General features: G+C 44.2%; 1 protein-coding gene across 3 annotated transcripts in view; it reads right to left on the bottom strand.

Annotated features, from left to right (window-relative positions):
* STAC (SH3 and cysteine rich domain) overlaps window positions 1–24,118 on the bottom strand; it is a 102,521-nt gene that overhangs the window by 41,568 nt on the left and 36,835 nt on the right. The gene's annotated exons all lie outside the window — the stretch shown is intronic.

Here is a 24,118-nt window from a genome sequence, read left to right on the forward strand (position 1 = left end):
TTCCCATAACCCAGCTAATTCGTCTTTCCTGTGATGTTTATATGAAGATTTAAAAATGGACAAAATATTATGGTAGATTTTTTAACCTTCGTCCATATTTTCTACCCAAAGTATCAGCTCTGGTTTCCTTCCACCCCTTTCCTGTTTATTCCTCCAGACAATCTCAACCTCCTCTGCCTCCGTTGCTCACTCAATTCAAGCTTGCAAATCCCACTTTCTTCGCTCTTCATATGGATCACATTGCTGCTCTTCTGTGTATCTTGCTGAATAGTCCAAGTCCTGAAGTTCTACGCATTTTTACCTGAATTCCCATCACACAGTCTGAACTATTGGGCAAACTCTCTGGAAAATGACCAATAAAGGGGGAACAGCGTGGTCTGTGTGAAAGTGGGGCTGATGATGGTCTAAAGTGGGGGATAGAGGGCTCGATCAGACACCAGCCCCTGCCTGGGGGAAAAGGAAGAGGAGGTGGCGGGCAGTGAAACTACCCCTGCAGTGAGTCGCTTAGTGTCCTGGGACACAGTGCCATAACAGGTGAGAAGAAAGAAAGCAGAGGAGGGAGGAGAGGCAGAGAGTCACCCTGGCCACCGTGTGCAAAATCTTGGCCTGCACCAAGGCCCAAGGCAGCAGCACTGGAGAGGCATCGGGAGGACAGACCAGAGGGCGGGATGCGGGAGCTTCAGGAAGACAGGAGTGGTGCTGGGCACCTCATTTGTTGTTTTACAAAGTGGCTGGATGGAGGCGAAGAGAGGATGCTAAAATGAGATGTCTTCTGTCTCCACTGAGTCCAGGACAGAGGATACAGGACAAGAGGTACCATCTTCTCTGACTTATGAAAAGGAGGCGGCAGGCTTCCAAGCAGGTCTTAAAAATGAGGCGCCAAAATGGATTTCACAGCCCTTAGGTGACCAAGCAAATCAAGCCTATTGGAAAAGTGGAAGGGAGGTGGGAGGCTGGAGGGAGCATTTCTTTGTAGAGTTGTTGAGACACTATTAGTTTTATCCCTAAAACTATGCTTCTCTACATAATGAGAAGAAGGAGGTGCTTTCTTCTCTTCTCAGTCTCCTCCTACTGAGAGGGATTTTGAGGAGATTTGGACACATGGCTGTGGCCACACCCATGGGAGCATGTAGGTGAGGGATACGGGTGACCAGTGGTCCTGCCAGCCTACCAAGGAGAAACAGCCACGTAGGCAAGGCCCGCACCTTAAAAGCTTGTCAGCAAAAGGATGTGTGAATACTTTCCATGGATCGCGTGGAATGCTGCCCAAGAAGACCAGCTGGAAAGGCAACGAGCTTCCCTCAGTAGGAATTAATATGTCCATATGCTGTGACACACGAGGTCACAGGTCTCCCCTATATATCACAGCTGACCACAGACACAAAGCGAGGACAGCCCAACACACATAAAATCCACCCTCTTCTCCACCACTGCCTCCTCCAAACCATCACCACGCCTTGTCCGGACCAATTCCTGACTGAATTGCCTTATCCATTTTTGCCTTCCTCCACTGTGTGTAGAACCTCCTACTTAATGGTCTCTCAGTAGGTTTCCCTGCCTTTCTGATGTTATACAAAATGCTCACCATGGTGGCGAGACTTTGTATGATTTGGTGGGAGCCCATTTCTAACTTTGTCTCAGGCCGACCCCTCTTGTTCACCAGGGTCTAGCCACATGACCTTCTTCAAGTTCCTTAAATGCACAAGCTCTTGAATCCCTCAGGATCTTTACACATGCTGCCCTGTGTGCCTGCAATGCTTGTCTGTAGCTCCTCACTTGTTTCACTGTCCTCATCCTTAGGGCTGCTTGTCATTTCTTCAATGAGGCCTTCTGGGGAACATTCCCCCTCCCCCCCAAATTATCTTTTTTTCCTGTTAGTCTTTTCACAGCGCTCTGTTGTTATCTTTCACAGCATTTATCACAGTTGTTATTTATTTGAGAGTTCGTTTTTGTCTTTTCCTCTGGACTATGAACTCAATGAGGCTAAGGACTGAGTCTGTCCATTTGCCACTGTATACCCAGCTCTGGGTATGATGCCCAATAAATACGTATTAAAGAAATTAAGGAATGAATTCTTTTGTAGTCAGTCACACACATACTGAAATCAGTGGTGACTGATTTAGATAATTAATTGAAGTTGATTTCATCGATGGTGTAGGAATGGCATTCAAGAGCTGAAAGAGGACTTGGAGATCATCTATGTGTATGATTTTATTTTATATTATTTTTTTAACATCTTTATTGGAGTATAATTGCTTTACAATGGTGTATGTGTATGATTTTTATTTCACAGACGGAAGCCTGAGGGTCCAAGCAGTAGAATGACTTATCTCAGGTCAGAGGAGGTCCTGCTTAGTTTCACTCTTTCTCTGCTTGACCCAAACATTTCCTCCTTTTATTTGGCTTGTTTAACCTACATGGGGATGCAGTTGAGGATAATGAGATGATAAAATAGGGTCTATGAGAATCTGACAGTCAGCTGAGAAAAGCAACAGGAAAACTCTTGACTGGACAAAGCCCTAGAAACCCTTCAGGAGGTATTACCTGAAAACTCCCTTCACGAAGGCATCATTTAACACAAAGTGTGTCTGCTGTTATAAATACAGAAAGTCAAAGTGACATATAAACACACCATAAATTCCTGGGTATGTGTGCTTGTTCATAAATACTAGTTGGAAAATCTCTTTTTCATTTTGAGAATAACCACTTAGCTGAAAAATTGCAATGTCTTCAAAAGACTGGACTTTGAAGGCAGTAACTTAATTTTTGTTTTCAAATAGAGAATGCTATTTGTGCCTTATGTGAGAATTTAAGTAAAAGCTTCCAAGAGGAAAGTTATTTCATTGTGTGCTGGACTCTGAAATAGAGCCATTATATATTAAGGTATATTTTCCTTCAGACCTGAACACCATAATTTCAGTTTTCCTTGCTTGTTCTAAAACACTCCACTGTATGAGTCAGACCACCTGCAATTATTTGGTTTCAGGTGTTCCAATTTCTACCATGGAATAACAAAAGTGATTGAAGAGGAAACCTTGTATTCTGTGGCTCAGAGACTAGTTCAAAGGAATAATTTACATCCCAGCAGTGGCATTAGTTTACTGTAGCAAGATATGGAGAAGCTATAATCTAACTTGTTTTATCACCACTGATCTCCATCACAAAGGCATCACTGAATGTGACCGTTATGCCTATGTAGGGTGGGAAAAACATGATTTTAAATTTGAATCTGTCTCATGTGGGCTCTTTAAACTTAAGAAAACTACTAAAATTCTTGGAGCTACAGCTGTCTCATCATCAAATGGGAATAGTACTAACTACTCTCAGGGTTGCTAATAGTAATAGCATCATAATATATGCAAAGGGGATGGCATGGGTTTACACACTTGGAAAAATAAAGATATCACTGGATTTTGAGTAAATATGGTGGACTGGCAACACGAGTTTCCCAATTATTCATACCAAAACCCCACTAGAATTAGCAAGAATGAAAAAATGGTATAAACGCCCAAATAACAGAGTTACTGGGAGGAGTGGCAAGAGTAGAAGAAAGTTCAACATACATACATTTGGAAGATAGCAACTGAAGGTGTGGTAAGCAATTTAGCAGAAGAGAGGAAGGCTGGATTTCCCAATAGCAACTTGGAAACTAGAAGGTCATGGAGCTTCAAAAACCGTGAAATTTCAAAATTCTGCAAAAAGAAAATTTCCAACCTAGAATTTTATACCCAGCCAAATTACCAACAAGTATGAAGGCAGAATAAACACATATTCAGATCATCAGGAATTAAAAATATTTAACTTTCCACACACGCTTTCTTAGAAAACTACTGAAGAATGTGCCTTAGAAAGATGAAGAAATAAATCAAGGAAGAAAAAAATATCAGACTCAGTGTGCAACACAAGAACAACATAGAGGAGAGGTAAGTGATATGCCCATATGACAACACAGTAATAGCCCTAGACAGGAGCCACAGATGAAGTGAGGCAGTAGACTTGGGAAAAAATGGAACTTAAACATTTACAGAGCTTTTTTAGATTTGGATATCATAATAGATATGGCATTAGACAGATATATGAGAGTATATATAAAAAAACAATTATAGGTGCATGAAAAGTCAAGGAAATGAAAAAGGCAATTTCCAGTATGAAGCAACATAAAACCTGCGTAAGGAAAGAAATGTAATCATGGTACAATACTAGAATCAGAAGTGAGCAACGGTCATAAGAGTGTATAAAGTGACTAGTTAACACAAAATTGTGATAAAACTACTTGGGAAGATGACAGAGCAAGGGAGCAGCAGACTGTGATGTGACTCTTATGGGAAAAGTGAGAGTGAGGAAGAAGTGAACAAGCAGGGGTTGCTGGAGGGGTTAGAGCTGAATCCTCATCCTCTATAGCAGGAAGCCAAGACATGTTTGATTCATCAATAAATAGTAGTAGAAGCACAGGATTTAGAAATATTGAAATGAATGCTAGAAGCAACAATTAAAAAAGATGAAAGTGGTTCCCTTTCAGAAGCGAGTCTGGGTTATAGGATGAGACAGTTTCCACTGTAGTATTTTCAGTACCATCAGTACCACCTTTAAACTAGTCTCATGTACTACTGTGACAAAAAGCAAAGTTGTACTTGCAGGAAACCAGGTCAAGTCAGCCCCTTGGAATGATGTGGTCCTTGGAATATGGAGATATAAGGAAGACATGGGGCCAGATCTTCACAGAAACCATCAGTTCTTCCCTGGGATATGAACTTCTAGGATAAATCTAAGATATTTCTATGAGTTACAGTTGAAAATTGTTAAGAATGTGAGTTATGATATTGAGATGGATTTTGGAATGGATCAGTGAAAACCAATACAACACTGATTAACTGTTGGGCACTGAGCCATTTTATGAGCCTGGTATCATTTACCACTATGGATAAGTGAGCTGTCCATAGAAAACCAAGTGTTGAAGCTCCAGTGAATGAAGAAGTTTATATATAGATGTTAGGAGAAAATATTGAAGGGGTTTTCTCAATGCACATGGCTGAATCAACTACACTGGATGACAGGCTTTTTAAAAGAAATGATATCGATTACAGATATCTATAAAACAATTGGCCAGACTAATTTTGATAAGATTTTGCCATCGAGGCATTGCTTACCCCTTGGCTGAATTTCATATAGTATCAGAGTTAAAGATAAAACAATTGTTGCCCTTGAGATCACTTACCTAGAGGAACAATATGGAGAATGGGTAAAAATAAGAAAAAGAAATGTGTAAGAAAAGAAATGTAATCATAGTACCGTACTTAATCAGCGGTGAACAATAGTTAACATTGTTACTGATAATTAATTTGCTTCCAGATTGTACAACCATGGTATCAACTCCTACAATTTATTTGATAAAATTAATGTAAATTAGACAAGAAAGATACCTTACTATGATTTGGGAAAAAAAACTTTAAAAAATCTAGAAATAAATAATATATATGTTATATATATATGAATATCTAGAAATAGATTCATAAATATTTCTTGGATTACATAAAAAATATATAAATGATTCAAAGGTAAATATAGATGAGATAGTTCAAAGATGTTCCAGGCCCCTGTTCTTACCGGTTTAGCTACTGGACTCCCCTCAGCCTCTGGCAGTACAGGCCGTGGCTGGGAGAGGAGACTGAAAGGGATCAGGAGATCGCTTGCATCAAGAGTCTGCAAAGCCTCGGAGGGCCAGAAGCCAGGCTCACAGAAGGGCCTCAGAGCCACAGATGAGAGCAAAAGTGGAGGGTGTGTTTTCAGTGCCTGGGCAGACCAGAGGCATTTAAGGGCTAGGGACTATGAAAACAGTAGTAAAGATGGTAGAGTTAGTATTTTTAAACTAAAGGCCATAACAAAACCTCCGATGGGTGATAAAACCCGGCATTATAATGCAGCTAGCATTATTCATGGGCCATTTGCCTTTCAATGAACACTAACACAAGGAATGAAACAGAATTCCTTAGCATTCCCTCCCTGATGGGACCTCTGCTGACTCTCCTTGCTTCATTTTCAATATGCTCCACCTTGAGCTACTCCTTGGTTCTACCAGATCATTTGTGGCTCCTGGCAAGGGTGGCCGGCTCCTGCCACTTGAGCGCTGCTCACATTGCCTCCTCTGCCCTTCTTGCTCAGGTGCTAAACAGCTTCCCATTTTCTTGAAGCCCTTTTAAGGATTTTCCAAAGCCTCCTGCACACACACTCTCCCTGCTTCCACCACCTCAGGACCCACACTCTCCTCTGTTCCCTTACTGTTCCCAGGTAGCTTTCACAAAAGGCCCTTGACTTGGAGTGATGGCTTATTCACCTCTAGAACCCCTGTGGCCAGGAAAGGGCTTGGCACAAAGAACATTACTGTCCGTGAGGAATGATCAGCCTACTCAGACCTGGGCCAGAGAAGTGCCCAGGCTGAGAGAATGCTGGGGTTCTGCCCCACTCATGTTGTGGAAGGAGTGAGGTTCCTTCTTGTGGCCCCTGGCTCCCGGAGGCGTGTGTGACTACCGGGTTCTAGTCACCTGCAGATCTTTACTCCCTGGGCTCCCAGCGGGTCAGTCTTGCTTTTCATGCCAATGTTCCAATGTGACTGCATCCTGGTTTGTTGGGACCCAGAACTCTCCAAGCTCCCGGTTGACCCTACCATCCAGGCCAGAATACTGTTCCATCTGATGACTGCCTGACCTAGGAAGGGGCTGAAAGCCGATTCTGGGAATCACTCCTTCCACCTCTGCTACTGATTCCTCAAACCCTCCTCAAGGCAGATGCTGATAACTGTCTGGACCTGTCCTCATACTGTGGTGTACTAGAAAGAATTTGAGCTTCAGAATTCGAGCAATACAGCTTAAACTGGCCCCAAACTTCGGAAATCACTCAATAGTTAGAAAGTTTTCTGATAAAGGGGAAAAAATGGGAACATTTTTCCCATCACAGTTGAACTCTACTCATGAGAACTTGATTAAAAATAACCCATGCTCTCTGTCCCCTACTATGAGTTCAATTGAACAAGATGGTTTGAAGACTCCTGGGCCATCTTTCCCTGACTATATTCCCCACTCCCTGCCACATTACATCTTTTCCAACTCCTTCCTAGCTTAAAAAAATTAATGGCATTCATTGTTTATAAATGCTTCTGTTGATCTTTCCTATTTCGGTTTCTGACTCCTAGTGGAAAAACTCTCCCTACTTCTCCCGCCCCTCACCCACACGGAGCTTCAAAAATAGCAACAGGAGTTGGGTTGGCTCAGGGCTTTGTGTTTGGAGTCCATAGCCTTTGCCCTCTGGGTCATTTCACGTCCTAACACCATGGCCAGCAAGCTTTCCTTTTGTTACATGTGTGTGGCTTGAAGTTTTGAGACATGTCTTCCTGAATGATCACTTTCTCATGACCATCTGGAATACCCCTGACCTCAGTAATAATCTCTGCTGCTCTCTGTCTTCTCCTCTTTTCTGAGGTCTGCAGTTTTCACAGTCTCATTTGCTTTCTTCAGAATTGTTCTTCTAGCTTAGGGCTCAAGAACTTGTACTTATCCTCAGCTCTCCTAAGAATGGATTGGCCAATCTATGCTATACCCCATCTCTCCATCTCCAAAGTGCTTCCCGAGCAATTTGGCATGCTATTAATCTCAACCTTTCATACATACAGATAGCTTTAATCGTACTGAACAATTTTTGAGTTTTTTAATACACAAAGAACATTCACTTGTATCAATGTATTTAATTATCAGTAAATTCCATGAAGTAGGTATTGTTATTTTCAATCTCATTTGAAAGACACTGGGATTAAAAGATGCTCAACATCGCTAATTATTAGAGAAATGCAAATCAAAACTACAATGAGGTATCACCTCACACTGATCAGAATGGCTATCATGAAAAACTCTACAAATAATAAATGCTGGAGAGGATGTGGAGAAAAAGTAACCTTCCCACACTGTTGGTGGGAATGTAAATTGGTAACAGCCGCTATGGAGAACAGTATGAAGGTTCCTTAAAAAACTAAAAATTGAGCTACCATATGATCCTGCAATCCCATTCCTGGGCACATATACAGAGAAAAACATAATTGGAAAAGACACATGTACCCCTATGTTCATAGCAGCACTATTTACAATAGTCAAGACACGGAAGTAAAACCAAAGTGTCCATCGACAGATGAATGGATAAAGAAGATGTGGTATATATATATATATATATATATATATATATATATATATATACACACACACACACACACACACACATAAACATATACAATGGAATATTACTCAGCCATAAAAAAGAATGAAATAATGCCACTTGCAGTAACATGGATGGACCTAGAGATGATCAGACTCAGTGAAGTAAGCCAGACAAAGACAAATATCATATGATTATCACATATATGTGGAATCTAAAAAAATGATACAAATGAACTTATTTACAAAACAGAAATAGACTCACAGACATAGAAAGCAAATTTGTGGTTACCAAAGGGGAGCCAGTGGAGGAATAAATTAGGAATTTGGGATTAAAATATATACATCACTATATATAAACTAGACAACCAACAAGGACCTACTGTATAGAACAGAGAACTATACTCAATAACTTGTAATAACCTATAATGGAAAAGAATGGAAAAAAGAATATATATTTATATATATGTATAACTGAATCACTTTGCTATATACCTGAAACTAACACAACACTGTAAACAAACTGTATTTTAATAAAAAAATTAAAAAAAAAGAAATTGGGATTGAGAGAAGGTAAATCAATTGTCCAAGGTCACTCCATCTACTAAGTGCAGAGCCAGAATGCAAACACCCACCCCAACCTCTCTGCCCCATTCTGCCTCTCTCCTGGCTCTCTCTTGCAGTTCTGTATTTTGAATTTGTTTGCAATGATCCACTTGTAGATGCTCACTCGTGCCACTTATGATGACTGTCAGGGCAGTGAACAAAGTTCCACTTCTACAAATCTGATGGGACAAAGTCCTTACTTCTTTGCCTTTGTCAGCTACTGGAGGTTTTAGAATAAGCATCAAGCTAGGGAGCTTGAGTATAATTCTTTGGGCAATCAGGTTGAGGAAGCATTCCTGAGAAAAGCAGTAATTCGATGTCAGTTTGCTTTCAGAAGAGGGTTGGCAGCAGTGTCAAGGGGATGAGGCGGTAGAGATGGATAAAAGAACATAGTTTAGGAAGTTCTTGAAACAGTTCACATGAGATGTGCTGAAGCCTGGCCTGAGGCAGGAGCAGTGGGAAGAGGGGAGGGAGTTGGCCATGGAGAAGTCACAGAAGTAGAACTGACAGAGTGTGCTGCTCATGGGTGGGGTTTCTAGAGAGAGGGGCTGGGAGAAGTCAAAGACAGCCTTGAGGTTCTGGCCAGATAGATGGGAGCATGCAGGTGCCATGTGCTCCAGTAGGAGAGGCCAGCAGTAAAGCGGCAGGTTTTATGGGGGAAGGAGATGATTTGCTTCACTGTGGGAAGATGTAGGCATTTCAGCATCCACAAGGCATCTGAGCAGCAGAGTTCCGGTAGCTAAAGTGAGAGACCAGAGCTTGGGAAAGAGGCCGGCCAGCACCAGTACATGCCCCCTGGGACAGCAGGACAGGAAGACAGGGACAAGCAAAGAGCCCTGAACCTTACTGCTAAGTGGGCACCACTGCTTTTGGGCACTGGCTCATTGAATCTTTATGCCGCATCTATCAGAGAGATATTTTTATTTCTATTTTTAAAACAAGAAAATCGATGCTCAGAAAATGTTCCTGGAAATCTCCTTCTCAAAGAGGGCTATCAGGCTGATCTCACGTGAAGTGATACAGTCCTTCTGGGTCAGAGTCAAGCTGGTTCACTGTCCCACCTCGGTTATAGTAAGTCATTCTTGTGACTTCTCTTTATGGCATTACAGTGCTTGGATCTTAGACTGTAAGGGATCAGAATGAAGCAGATGTAAACTCTTGAAGCCATGTTCTTGCCGTGTCAATGGAAACACACATTTCCCTGATTGGAGGTATAAAGTGTGTGTGTGGTGAGCGCACGTGCTGGCAGGTATCTACGTGTGCACTCCTGTGCTTGCTTGTTGTCATGTCGTTGGGACGAGGAGTGTGGGGTAGCTAAAGGCTTATGGATCTTTCCAGATAAGCTTAGCATGTGATAGAATAGTCTATGCTGTGTTTTTCTGGTTCAGCAACCAGACAATGTTCGATCAACTACAAAGAAAATGCATTAGTATTTCTCTTCCCCTCATCTTCTGTCCTTAATAGCTGGGTCACAGTATATAGGTGTCTCCCTTACACACACACACACACACACACACCTGCCAGATGCTTTGAGCCCCAGACACACACAAAGGGCTGTCCTATTTTTTTTTTTTTTTACTACTGGCCCAGTTCTGTCATTTATGTGATATCCCTGGGGCTGCACAAGCAAAGGGACCTTTCTAAAGTAGGTCAGTGGAGTGTACTCTGCCCTGGCAGCTGAATGCAGGCACAAGATACGCATCTTCCAACAGGTCTCTGCCTCCCCTGTTTTTAACAGGAGATGGCCTATTCCAGGAGATCCCTAGCTTCCAAACATGGAATTAACCATGGGTCCTTTCTACATTTGTCTGCCATGGCTTGGTCTTAACCTCAAGCAGGAAGGCATAAATCAGCAACATCACAGTCAGGAAAATGTTTTGCAGCCACAAGTTTAGAAAAGGCTTAAAGTGTATCCAGAATTCACTGCCTACTTTCTGTCCACCCAGTTCCACCTTGATAGATTTCTCCTCCTTTCCTTCTGTCCTAGGCAGCTTTTTAATTTCTTGGTAGGTGGGACAAGGAGGAAACATATGAAGCACAGAGGGTCTCAGAAGAACATGGAAATATATATATTCAGAATCTATTGGCTATGATATTACTAAATAGCATCTAGTTGGTGACCTAGACCTTCGGAGAATGACTAAAAATGTAACAAAAGACTGCCTTGAATTATCATTCTCCCCTGTCTGGCCAGTTATTTATGCAGTGGAAATACTCTCCTGTATTGTCATTTCTTTCCACTAAGGTATGATTTTAAAAGGCTCCTGAAATACAGAGCTCTTCTTTGGGGCACGAATAACATCATTTCTCTGGAAATCATGTCTATGCTGTGATTCAAGAAATCACCCAAACACCTGCAAACATCATGATGGAAAATAATTTAAGAGGGACAGTCTCTTCCCTTTGGCTACCTTTTTTTTTCACAATTTTCCCCTCAAATTTGGCCATTTAAGACTTTGGTCAGTTACTAGTAAAATAAACAGTTCATAGGAATGAAGTCCCTCATTTTCTTTCGTACACTGATAGGATAGCAGCAGTGTTTGACAAGCTGAGAAATTTTTATTTTATTTTATCTATTTATTTATTTATTTATTTTTTGCGGTACGCGGGCCTCTCACTGCTGTGGCCTTTCCCGCTGTGGAGCACAGGCACCGGATGCGCAGGCCCAGCGGCCACGGCTCACGGGCCCAGCCGCCCCGCGGCACGTGGGATCCTCCCAGACCGGGGCAAGAACCCGCATCCCCTGCATCGGCAGGCGGACTCTCAACCACTGCACCACCAGGGAAGCCCTTTATTTTATTTTTTTATGCATATAAAGATTCTCTCTTCACCACCTGGTCCCCTTCTTATTCTCAGTAATCGTGACATGTTTAAGGACAGGGTGGGGGCAGTGCCCATGTCTTCCTAATGTCAGCAGATGTGTACCTTAAGAAAAACAACTTTAGGAACAGATGTGGAAGTATGGCTATCACTGAGATGAACCAGCCTCTAACAGTTCCTTTGGGTGCCCGACTTCCCCAACTAGTCCCCCAAACAGGACTCAGATATTCTCCCATCAGTGATGCGGTTTTGGAACATCCCAGTCTGATGCTCTGGACGGGGGTGTGGGATGGGATGGCCTTGGAAGGCCAGTGAGAGCATCACGAGGCCTGTTAAACCCACCCTCCCCAGTGGACACCACAGCATCTGCATGGAAGGAGGCCCAGCAGGTCTTCATTTGCAAGAGTCAGGGGCTCCTCCTCACTTCTTCCAGTTTCTAGATAATTCTGGTCTCTTCTCCTTTGGTACCTCTCAGTCTCCTCACTTGAATTTATGAAGGTATTAGACATCAGCACCGGGCCGGTACACAGTTGGTGTTCAATGTTTGATGGATCCACGGCTGTTGAGATTACCTGCAGTTCTACCTTCTTTTTTTTTTTTTTGCGGTATGCGGGCCTCTCACTGCTGTGGCCTCTCACGTTGCGGAGCACAGGCTCCGGACGTGCAGGCTCAGCGGCCATGGCTCACGGGGCCAGCCGCTCCGCGGCATGTGGGATCTTCCCGGACCGGGGCACGAACCCGTGTCCCCTGCATTGGCAGGCGGACTCTCAACCACTGCGCCACCAGGGAAGCCCCAGTTCTACCTTCTTAATTGTGACTATTTTTCTGTGTATAATAAAAATAATCATAACCATAATTCTCATAATAGTTATCAATGGCTGAGCAATCATTTATCTATTTATTCATTCAACAGATTCATACTGAACACCTGTTACAGGATGGGTGCCAGACTTAGCGCTGAGGATGCTACAGCGAACACAACACACCACAGCCACTGCCCTCAGGAGTTTACACCATCAGATTTGCCATTCACCTCGTCTGCGTGACTGCCTTAATCACCTGTCTCCTTTGCTCCTTTCACAGTGTTGTAAGGGAACATGAATTTTAAAGAATTATATTATACTAAACAGAAGACAATTATAGACAGCATCTGCTTTTGGTTGACAATAAAATACAAGAGAATCAGATACTACAATAAAGGAGTCAAAATAAGGAATAGGGACTTCCCTGGTGGTCCAGTGGTTAACACGCCACACTTCCATTGAAGGGGGTTAGGGTTTGATCCCTGGTTGGGGAACTAAGATCCCACATGCCGAGTGGTTCAGGGGGCCAAAAAAAAAAGAAGGAATAAAAAACCTAGAAGAATGCATGGGGAATACAGGACAGCAAAAAAATAAAATTTCACAATCAAAATCCTTATTAGAAGAAGTGAAGGTCAGAACTGATAGTACAGATGATTTAATTACTATCATAAAGCAGCAGTTCTCAGATCTTTTGATTTCATGGACTAAAGTAAAAGGCGAGAGTGTGCAACTGGCTTCAGTGAGAGCAGAGTGGACAGGGGACGAAGCCGCAGAACACGCTGAGGGACATTAAGTGGAAACCGCAGGAATTCCCAGATTGGACTCTGCTCACCATTCTGCCCCAATCTGCAAGAGATGCATTAGCCAAGCAAGGGGGCCCATGGCAATGTCCTTCCTTATGCCTTTGGTACCATATCCTCTTGAAAAATATTACTGGAAATATACTGGACAACTGAGAAACAAAAATAAGAGCTGAAGAATGGAGATGTTACGTAAGAATAGAGCTGGTGGTAAATACTAAAATCAGTTACAATTGGAAATGTCTAAATCAATGTATAAATCTTGTTATAAAAGGTATGTATACCTTAAGATTTATTCTCAAATGTCTGAATTGCAAAACATATAAAAATATGGATTGACAAGAGTGCCGTACTTAATTCGCAAAAACAAGAAGTGGAAATACTATTGCTGGCATGATGGGAGTTGGGATTAAAAGTTGGATAAGCTTATCTGCAATAATAGAGGAATAAAACTACCATATTTATTATACTTTTTAATAACTTGAAAAATGTGGAATAACGAGTGCTTTTTGAAAACCTCAGAGGTAATTGTTAGGAGAAGAATATATTACATATCTTTCAAACTGTGGAGGTTATAAAAGGAAAGAACATGTAAAGCACACGTCACACACATGTGCGCGCGCGCGCACACACACACACACACACACACACACACATACACGAACTGGAAGGAAACAGGAAACACAGAATAGAAATCATATAGTACCAGACAAAAGGAAGCCAAATATTTCACTCATAACAATGAATACTAATGCATAAACGTCTTCCATTTAAGAAGAAAAATTTAGGTTGGAAAAAAAAGAAATCTAAAATCCAATTATGCTTATTTTCAAAAGAAGCACTTAGATGACATGACAAAAAAGGTTTAAAGTTACAGGTAGATAAAGGCATATCAGGCAAGTATTAAAAAACTAAGGTGGAAGCATTATTATAACAATGGGATTCATGACAGAAGTATTAAACAGGATAGGTAGCTGTTTTATTTGGCTATGGATATAATTCACAATGAAGGAATCCATGTAATGTCCCTTTGCGCGCTGAGTAGCTTTACATGAAAATGTGCAACACAAAGGAGAAATACAGAGAAAGATGACAGATGAGAAAATTGGCCTTCTGTGTCAAGCTTCCTTCTGGGCAGGCTGGAGACTTGACACACCACGGGAATGGCTTGCAAAGGGATTAGGGAGTTTTCCATGTTCTTCTATTTCTGTTGGTTGGTATTTAAGGCAGGCGATTTTTCTCCCACTCACTCACTGCTCTTTTTAAAATACCCACTACATGTCGGTGGGTGCTGTGCTGGCTGCTGTGGGAATAGGCACCTGCATCACACCAGATCATTCCTTCAAGGGGTAGGCTGTTTGAGAAATGACATGAAAGTTCAGAGAAAGTGGTCACCACAGGAACTGGAGAAAGTCTTTTAATTGATTTGGTGCTGGCATGGATAGAGAAATGGGGCAGGAAGGAAGGGTGTCCCAGATCTTCCAGAGAAGAGCAAAAACGCTGGGGCACTGACAATGGGCTCAAAACACATTAGGACCATTGCAGGGTAGTGTGGTGAGCAATCTGGTAACACGGGCAGTCCTCTCCAACTTCTATGTTCCTGTCTTCTGTTTTGGCAGCAGGTCAAGTGATACCATGCAGTGCCATGTGAGGTCCCAGAGCACAACACTAGGCCCTGACAGAAGCTGCTTCCACCCCTGTGTGAGGCTCTAACATACCTCCTTCCTTGGAGCCTACCAACATCCATTTCTGCTCAATCTTTGCTGGAAGGAATGTGGTTTACTTTTTCATTTAAGTCATTTTAAATGAGACAGAATGTATTTCTTAAAATACATGGCAGGGCTTCCCTGGTGGCGCAGTGGTTGAGAGTCTGCCTGCCGATGCAGGGGACACGGGTTCGTGCCCCGGTCTGGGAAGATCCCACATGCCGCAGAGCGGCTGGGCCCGTGAGCCATGGCCGCTGAGCCTGCGTGTCCGGAGCCTGTGCTCCGCAATGGGAGAGGCCACAACAGTGAGAGGCCCACTTACTGAAAAAACAACAACAACAACAACAAAAAAAACATGGCAGCAGGCAAAAATTTCAGGAAACTAATGGAAGATGCTAGCTGAAAAGTATTTTGTGCCCCTTTAGTTAAAAGGTGCTGAGTACAATGTTCTCTGAGAACATGGGATCTGAACTGAAGTCTTAATAACTCTTTAATGAACTTGCTTTTGCAGTCACTGTAAAGACTTTCCAAATTGTGTCCATTAAAGAGAGACATGCCAAATAGTGTTCAATGACAGCCGAGTGGAATTAGGGAAAAGAAAATCTTCAGGAGGGAGAACTCCGTTATCACCCATTTGCTCCACTGCCTCTGTTCTCCACTGATAACACCTGGTTGTCTTCAGGATAGCAGGACTTCAAAATGCTAACATGTGCTGTGATTATACAAAGGCAGTGTAGTGTACAGCATTTACCAAACATATTTTACTATAGAAAATCCTCCCTCCCCAAATCTACGAAGCCTACTTCTGGGAATACTTTTAGAAGCTCTTCCTTTTAGCATCTTGAACTCTGCCTCACTATATCAGCTATCATTGTGCACCTGGGACCCTGAGCAAGTTTAAACCCTCTTCCAGATGAGATCACTTCAGCTATTTGAAGACAATGACTGTGTTCCCCAAAGTCTTCTCCCAGCCAAGCATTGCCACCTCCTGTAAACATTCCTCAGCCGGCAGGGTCACTATCTCCCTACCCTGGGTGTGCTCCAGTTTTATTTACTTTCACTTAAAACTCTGTCCCCAGAAGCAACACAATTCTCTCATGGGGGCCAGATAAGCAAAGAATACAAAGAAATTACTTCTGTTGGTCCAGGCATTACCTTACCTTTTTGTCCCCTAGTAGAAAAGTAGCAGTTTACTGCTACTTGTAAGCAATTAAGACTCCAGAGATTAACAATCCCATAGGACAAACCACTGAGGTCTAGGTACCACATTTTATGATGGACACATACCACAGCCAAAAGGAAAATATACATCTGAAATTTAAGAAAAGGGTTCTAGAGAGCACTTGTATTTTCTTATTTATAAGCTGCACAGCTCCTAAAACAACTGTCCAGCTAAATGACTGATGGCATTTCAAGAGTTTTAATTCCATCCTGAGAATACATAGATTTTACATTTGCTTTTTTTAATATTCCCCTTGATTTCTGTTTGGCATTTTCCACCAAGAAACAACTTCAACGGTGAGTGAATATTTCCATTCAAGGTGTGGTTAATGTTTCAATGTTTATGGCTTTTTCAAGCAATCGGATGAGGTCCGAATAGGTCAGGAAACAACTAAATTAATGGCCAAACAAAAGCATAGCAGAAAGTTCCGTGACTCAGTGTAATGTAATATTTCCTCTCCTTATATTATCCATTATAATGATAACACAGTGTTATAGCTACAACAATGCCACGGTCCATCTGCATTTCACATTCATTCCTAGTGGAGGATGTTTTTATATTGCGTCTTGTAGCATTAAAGTGTGTTTACAGAGATACTGATGCTGTTAGTGCCTTGCCTAGATTTTACTTATCGTACTGACACTGTGAGTATTGGCTCCAAATGGCTCACAGGTGCCCTTTTTCAGAGAACTGTTCTCAGCCAAATGGGATCCTCTTTGTCTGGGATGTCACACTCCCACTGCCCCCTGGGGGGCAGCCATGGCCAATGACTGAGCGACAGTATACAAAGGCCAACACCCTGGTCTCAAGTGGGGCTACTTGGCGATATGATAAAATCTGTGTTCCAGAACTCCCCCTGGGTGGGATCATGTGACGTCAACTCCAGCTGAGACCACATCCTTGCTTGACTCCTCCCCCTGCCTGGTCCTGTTTCTCTGATTCCCCTTCTCCTGAGGGCTCTCCCCATAATAAATCACTTTCACTAGGATCTCTAACTCTGTCCTGTTTTAGGGATTATTACCCAGGACAAGCCATTATTATTATTATTTTTTTATTTTTTTTGCGGTACGCGGGCCTCTCACTGTTGTGGCCTCTCCCGTTGTGGAGCACAGGCTCCGGACGCGCAGGCTCAGCGGCCATGGCTCACGGGCCCAGCTGCTCTGCGGCATGTGGGATCTTCCCGGACTGGGGCACGAACCTGTGTCCCCTGCATCGGCAGGCGGACTCTCAACCACTGCGTCACCAGGGAAGCCCACAAAGCCATTATTGTTTTCCCCAGTGGTTGCTACTCGGACAGTTAGAAAGTAAATGATCCTTTGACTGCAGTGACTGTATGAGGAAACTTGACATTTTAGGCAACGAAATCCAGCCTGTTTGCAAAATATTTGTTTAGAAAATATGTGCCCATTTAATATGCTGTGTCTTCTAAGTGGCTGCCAACTAAAAACATTTAGCTAATTTAAAAATAGTTTTGGGGGCTTCCCTGGTGGCACAGTGGTTGAGACTCTGTCTGCTAATGCAGGGGACACGGGTTCGAGCCCTGGTCTGGGAGGATCCCACATGCCGCGGAGCAACTAGGCCCGTGCGCCACAACTACTGAGCCTGCGCATCTGGAGCCTGTGCTCCGCAACAAGAGAGGCCGCGATAGTGAGAGGCCCGCGCACCACGATGAAGAGTGGCCCCCACTTGCCACAACTAGAGAAAGCCCTCGCACAGAAATGAAGACGCAACACAGCAAAAAAATAAATTAAAAAAAAACAAACAAGTTTTGGAAACAAGGGGTCAGAATGGAGTCCCTTAGAAAAACCTCCTTAATTGACGGAGTGGACTCATGCACTGAGTTCATTATGCTAATAGCACATATTGACTTGTTCGAGTCTTTGCAATTCCAATGAGATGCAGATCACCGCAAGGAAATTCAATGCTCTCCTGAAACGAGTCACTGTAGAGAGTTCATTGTAAAGACAGAGTGCCCTAGATGGAATACACGTACTGGGTGCCCAGTGAAGACGTGTCCCCCACCCTAACTCCCACTGCCAAGGCCTAAAGATGGCAAGAGTGGATTGTTTTGGTGGAGGAAGTATTTTTCTTCTAAGCAAGTACAAGAGGATTCTCCTAGTCTGACTGGCTCTTGAATCCTGTTGACCCAAAGGCTTGGGCATCCAGCACTGGGGCTGGTGAACACACCTAACTGCCTATTTCTCTCATGTCTCCGTGAAAGACTGGCTTGATCATCTTTGGCTTGCACAGGTGACCACATTTCTGGAAAGGAGGTGATCATAAAGGGTAGCCATGTCCTGGAGGCGGGGGGCATGCCATAGTGCCTGCTTAACCCAAGGGGCCTAAGGGCAGGGTCAGCAGGGGAGGAGCAATCTCAGGTCTAAGGTCAAGGGCAATGCTGGCACTAGGGAATGAGGGAATGAGTGAAGGAGCCAAAGAAATTAGAAAGAGATGGGCAGGGAATGAGGCTGGGGTCCTGGTCTACTTTTACTGCCACTTTCCGGTGGCAAATGTTTACGCTTTCCAGCTTTAAGGCCTAGGCAGCTAGGCGAGGCACACATGTGAGACCCTGTAAACCCAACTCTGAGTGTCCGTTCCAACTTAGAAATCCTAGACAGCGAGGATGCCAGATTCCGTTTATTTTTATACAAATATCCATCAGCTAGAAAGTGCACAACTGAGATTTGATTTTTCTTGGCCATCATTACATAACCTTTGGTTCTCAGTTGAGAGGAAAAAACCTGCTTTAATATGTTCTCTGGAATGTCATTCTAAGGGGATAGTAGCAGGGGGTCTTTCCCTGGAATTTAGAAAATGAAGATGAGCTGAGGCTTAAAGAATACAAATCTTGGGCTTCCCTGGTGGCGCAGTGGTTGAGAGTCCGCCTGCCGATGAAGGGGACACGGGTTCGTGCCCCGGTCTGGGAAGATCCCACATGCCGCGGAGTGGCTGGCCCCGTGAGCCATGGCCGCTGAGCCTGCGCATCCGGAGCCTGTGCTCCGCAACGGGAGAGGCCACAACAGTGAGAGGCCCGCGTACCACAAAAAAAAAAAAAAAAAAAAAAAAAGAATACAAATCTTCAGGTGATTATGTAGAGACAGGAGGTTAGGTTTGCGGAGTAAAGAAAAAGGGCAGATCAGCTGTGCTCTATCACAGATGACAAGCCCTGGGCAGTGTTTCGGGAAGGATAACGTCCATGAGCCTCTGCTTTACCTCACTCCTCTTCCTCTCCTCGCCTCCTTCCTCTGCCCTTTCCCTCTCCTCGTTCCCTCTGGTCTCAGATCACCTCTCTAATACCCTTTCTCCTTTCCTTGAAGGAGCCTACTATTTGGTTTACTTGGTTTTCATCTTTGAAAAGAGCAGTGTGCCTTGTTGACTATTTTTTCTCTTTCTTTTTATGTTAAAAAGGCAGTTACACTATACATTTAATTCTGAGAAGAGAAAAGTATAGTGAAATTCTCTTTAACACAAAGCATTTTTTTGGTGTGATTTTCAAAACAGAATCTTTCAAAATTGTCACTGTACTTGAGGTGTACCTGGAATCCTCTTTAGGGTAATGACTGTGACATTCCTCGGAGGTGAACTCACTTCCATTAGTTGTTTTAAAAAGACACAGGCTGTCGGTCTTTTCACACTCGTCATGAGACTGAAAATAGAGACTCATCATCACCTATTTAAGGGTTATGAATAGCACTGCCTTGAAAAGGACAGTGGAAATCTGTGTGGAAATTGAAAATGATGCGTCAAATTCTGAAGCTAGGTAGGTAGACACAAAACTGAAATTGGAGGCCAAACTGCCTCAGAGTTCTGAGCACAAGACATGATGAGACCCCCTCCCTGCCATGGTAATGGTCAGATGCCAGGCATCACTTCCAGATGCAGAAGGGACGTGGAAGGTAGTTTAGCTCTAAGACTTAGTAGTGTCTCCCAGACAAAAAAGGCTCCGTAGTGCAGAGGCCATCCTAAGCCCAGTGGTAGGCTGGATTATTAACATTCTTCACTCTGTCCTTCGCAGGTGGCTTTGCTATCCCTGCTACTGGGGGCAGAGTGCACTTCTCCATCCCTGGACATGGGTTTGACCCACATCCCGGTGGAGTATCCACAGAAGTGACAGTTGGGTTCCTCCAACCCAAGGCCCTCTGGAAGCTCTGTATGCTTCCACTTGTCCTTGCCATTAGAAGGACGTGGCATGCGCAGCCCATGGGTCCAACGAAAGGGTAAGAGATAAGGAAGAGAGAGAGGACACAGTAATTGAGCTGAGTTTGGATCAGCCAAGCCCCAGGTGATCTGAAGATGCTGAGTAAGAGTAAAAGAAAGCTGTTTCGAGCACACTGGAGTTTTAGAGTAGTTGTGATACGGCGATTTTTCGGAAATCCTTGACTGACACAAAGCACTCTTCCTAAATGTGGCCTGTTAGAAGGAAGAACGTGAATAATAATAGTGACTAGAAAATGACAGTGTGAATAGAGAATGGTTTTCTGAGGATGAGGACAGGCCTGTGTGTATGGTTGCAAAAGTGGCTGATGCTGCTCCCCATTTCGAATAAACACCCCCCCACACACACCCTCCCCCCGCCAACTGGGTCTTGGCCAAGGGTGAAGGACACCGCAGAACCCTGCCTTCCCGGCTACACTGGAAACCACTGATATTTCCACGTTCAATGATGACAGACACTGGTGTCTTTGGGAAGCAGCAGAGGCTCATTTCAAAGAATATCAGATAATTAAGTAGGGGAAGATCTTCAAGACGACCTATGCCTGGCAGAAGTTAAACTACTCACTACTCATAAGGCAGGCCCTTCAATTACTGGTCAAATGCCTCAGTTAAATGGTTATATTCTCCCTGAAATTTGTCTTTTAACTTTAACCCTTGCTCCCAACCCTTCCCTCTAAAGGCACAGAGAGTAAGTCTCTTGACTTTTCCAATATGGTATTTTAAAACACAGTTGCACATCCAAAGTCTTTTCCACACCAAACTCCCAGGGTTTCCTCACAATCTTACTTTGGCACACCACTCACCATTCTGATCACTCTCTTCTAGACACCTGCTTGCTTGTTCAAATCCCTCACGGAATGGGAAATGCAGAACCAGAGGCAATCTTTAAGGTGTATGTAAAACACTGCTGTGTAGATGAGGGACTAATTATTTTGTTACCATGACATTATTTTTAAAATTATTTATGGCTATAAAGTGTCAAAAATTTTTTTTGTTACTCTAATTTGGTTTACCCTCTAAATAGCTTTCTCTTCCTTAGGAAAATGACTATTTTCTTGTTTAATAATAATGATAATGATATCAATTCCAATACCCTTCCTCTACTGAGGTCTATTAGATGCCTGGTACTTCCCTTCTACCAGTTCATTAGTCCACACAAAACCCTGAGGGTGGTATTATCATCTCCGCATAAAATGAGGACACAGGTTCAAAGAAGGCAAGTCACTGGCACGAGGTCACACAGCTGCACGGGGCTCTAATCCAGGCTGTCTGGTTCTACATGCATGGTCTTTCTACCGTCCTCACTCCCTCATCTCATTTCATCTGGGAAGGGAAGGAGCTAATTGTTTCATGGGAATAGCCAGGAGCAAAACATGGGTCCGCGCTCTCCCCATTCTGTGTACCATATGGAAAGGTACCTCTCTGCCCACTTCAAAGTAAGATGGCCTCTCACCCTGTGACATCACAAAGCCTTTGGCTGGAATATAACTATCACATGACTGGCATCAGAGACAGCATGGAAAGGAATCCACGGAGGCCAGTCTTGTGATCTTCAACTAAGGTTTTCTTCTATTGCCATGGTGGACACTGCTGATGCCCTACCCAGATACCCCGTACTGGGTAGGTATAGGCAGAACATTGGCCTCCCAGAGATGTCCATGTCCTAATCCCCAGAACTGGTGAGTAGTTATGTTACGCGGCAAGGGGAACTCAAGGGTGCAAATGGAAGTAAGGCTGCTAATCAGGTGACCTTGAGATGGGAAGGTGATCCTGGTTTACCCAGGTAGGTCCAGTGTAATCACGAGAATCTTTAGGAAAGGGGGAGAGTCAGGACCAAAGGGATAGTGGTGTGAAAAAGACGTGACCTGCCACTGCCACGCTTCATTGCACTGAAGATAAAAAGGGGTCACAAGCCAAGGTGTGGGCAGCCTCTAGAAGGTGGAAAAGACAAGAACATGGATTCCCCCCTAGAGCCTCCAGAAAGGAATGCAGCTCTGTGGACACCTTGATTTTAGCCCAGTGAGACTCACTGTGGACTTCTGATCTCCAGAACTATAAGATAATACATCTGTGTGGTTTAAAGCTACCAAGTTTGTGGCAATTCGTTATAGCAGCGAAACCTCACTAATAATACTGGTGGTATGTGTGCTGGCTGCTCGTGGCTCACAGCTGCCCCTTTCTTCCGAAAATTGCCATCGGCAGAACATGAGCCACTTTGCTCAGGGGTTTGAAATGACCTCCATCATGGGAGGAGGAGGAAAGCCCACTGATACCAAAGGCTGGCCTCAAGGAAGGACCAGCTGGTGAAATTCATGCTCCAGACTCCCGCAAGATCCACCTAACACCACTTCCTAGTTGAGTTCCTCCCCTTCTCCATCCGCTTCCCTCTCTCCCTCTTGTCCTGAGAGCACCCTCTCAATAAATTACGTGCACTTGAGTCCCCATGTCAGGCTCTGCTTCTAGGGAATCCGACCTGAGACAACTGTCATACTCAGAAGAGGTGCTGGGCCACGGGAAATGGGTACTGAAGGGGAAACGGGGGGCTGGGAAGGGTGGGTTTCAGGGTTGAGGAGCTGGAAGGTGTGATGAACGACATATCAGGGCCACACTGGGCCCTGGCTCCCAGCTTGGGAAACAGGCTCTTGATCTTAAAGTGTTCTTCCCTGAAGCCTTCATGGCCAAGCCCAGCGCTGCAGCACCCAGGCCGTAAGTGAGCAGGAGGTATGGCATGGGCCTGGCATTGGGACCCCACGTGGGGAAGGCCTGTCTCTCACACCTGTTACCCTCTCAGTGGCTGTCCAGGCACTCTAGGCTTTGCCTGGCTTCATATCTGCAGGATCAGCACCGTCTCAGGACAGTCCCCATCTCAGTCAGCCTTGCATCGTCTGATTCCCAGCCTCATTTCCTCTCTTAATTCCAGCCTTCTGCCCTTCAACTTCTCCTAGGGTGGGTACATCCTAACTGCCCCCTGAGAGCACACATGGGCATCTCCTTCCCCCTCCTCTCTTGTTCTGCAGTGACCCGTCCATCACCAGGACACGCTGCTGTTCTTGAAACAACGGGTTTCAACTCACTCTGAGTTCCAAAGTACTTTTATGGTTTCCTCCATCTGTTTGGTCACTGGGTTTCTACCGTGGGACAGGCAGAAGAGTGTTAACTGCAGAATTTCTGTGCGCCTGGCTCTCAATGGCTCAGGTCTTCCTTCTAGCTGGGACATTTTATAGGTCATTCTCTTCATCTGGGCACAACTCCCAAGATGCTCAGGCTATCACCATTTCTCTGAGGTACGAGGAGTGAGTCCTTTCCGGGTCCAGAGTTGTAATCACCATTCCAACCAAATCCCCTGTCCTGCCTGGGTCAGTGCCTCCCTGAGGTCTCCTGCCTTCCACAGCTGCCTGTCTCTGTCACTCACCTGGAGCTCACCAAGCCACAGACCCCATGCCCAGGTGACCCCAGATAGACACAGCCACGCATACTGGAGAGGACCCTGCAATGCGTCACTCAGATCTCCCTGCAGAACAGAGGCGTTCGAACCCCAACTGCCCAGCACCTTGATTGCCTCCCACGGATTCCCTCTCCCTTAACTGCCCTTAGCTAAAAAGAACTGCTCTGTTCAAGATTTTGCCCCCTCCCCAGGGGCTGCCCGTACCCGGTGAGAGGTGATGCAGGGGTACAAAGTCCCAGACCTCTGGCCTCAACGCGAGATGACTGTACGGGGCTTGAGAGCTCCCTGGGGATCGTCTGGAAGCTT

This window comes from Lagenorhynchus albirostris, chromosome 10, assembly GCF_949774975.1.
Source record: "Lagenorhynchus albirostris chromosome 10, mLagAlb1.1, whole genome shotgun sequence".
In the NCBI taxonomy this organism is placed as follows: Eukaryota; Metazoa; Chordata; class Mammalia; order Artiodactyla; family Delphinidae; genus Lagenorhynchus; species Lagenorhynchus albirostris.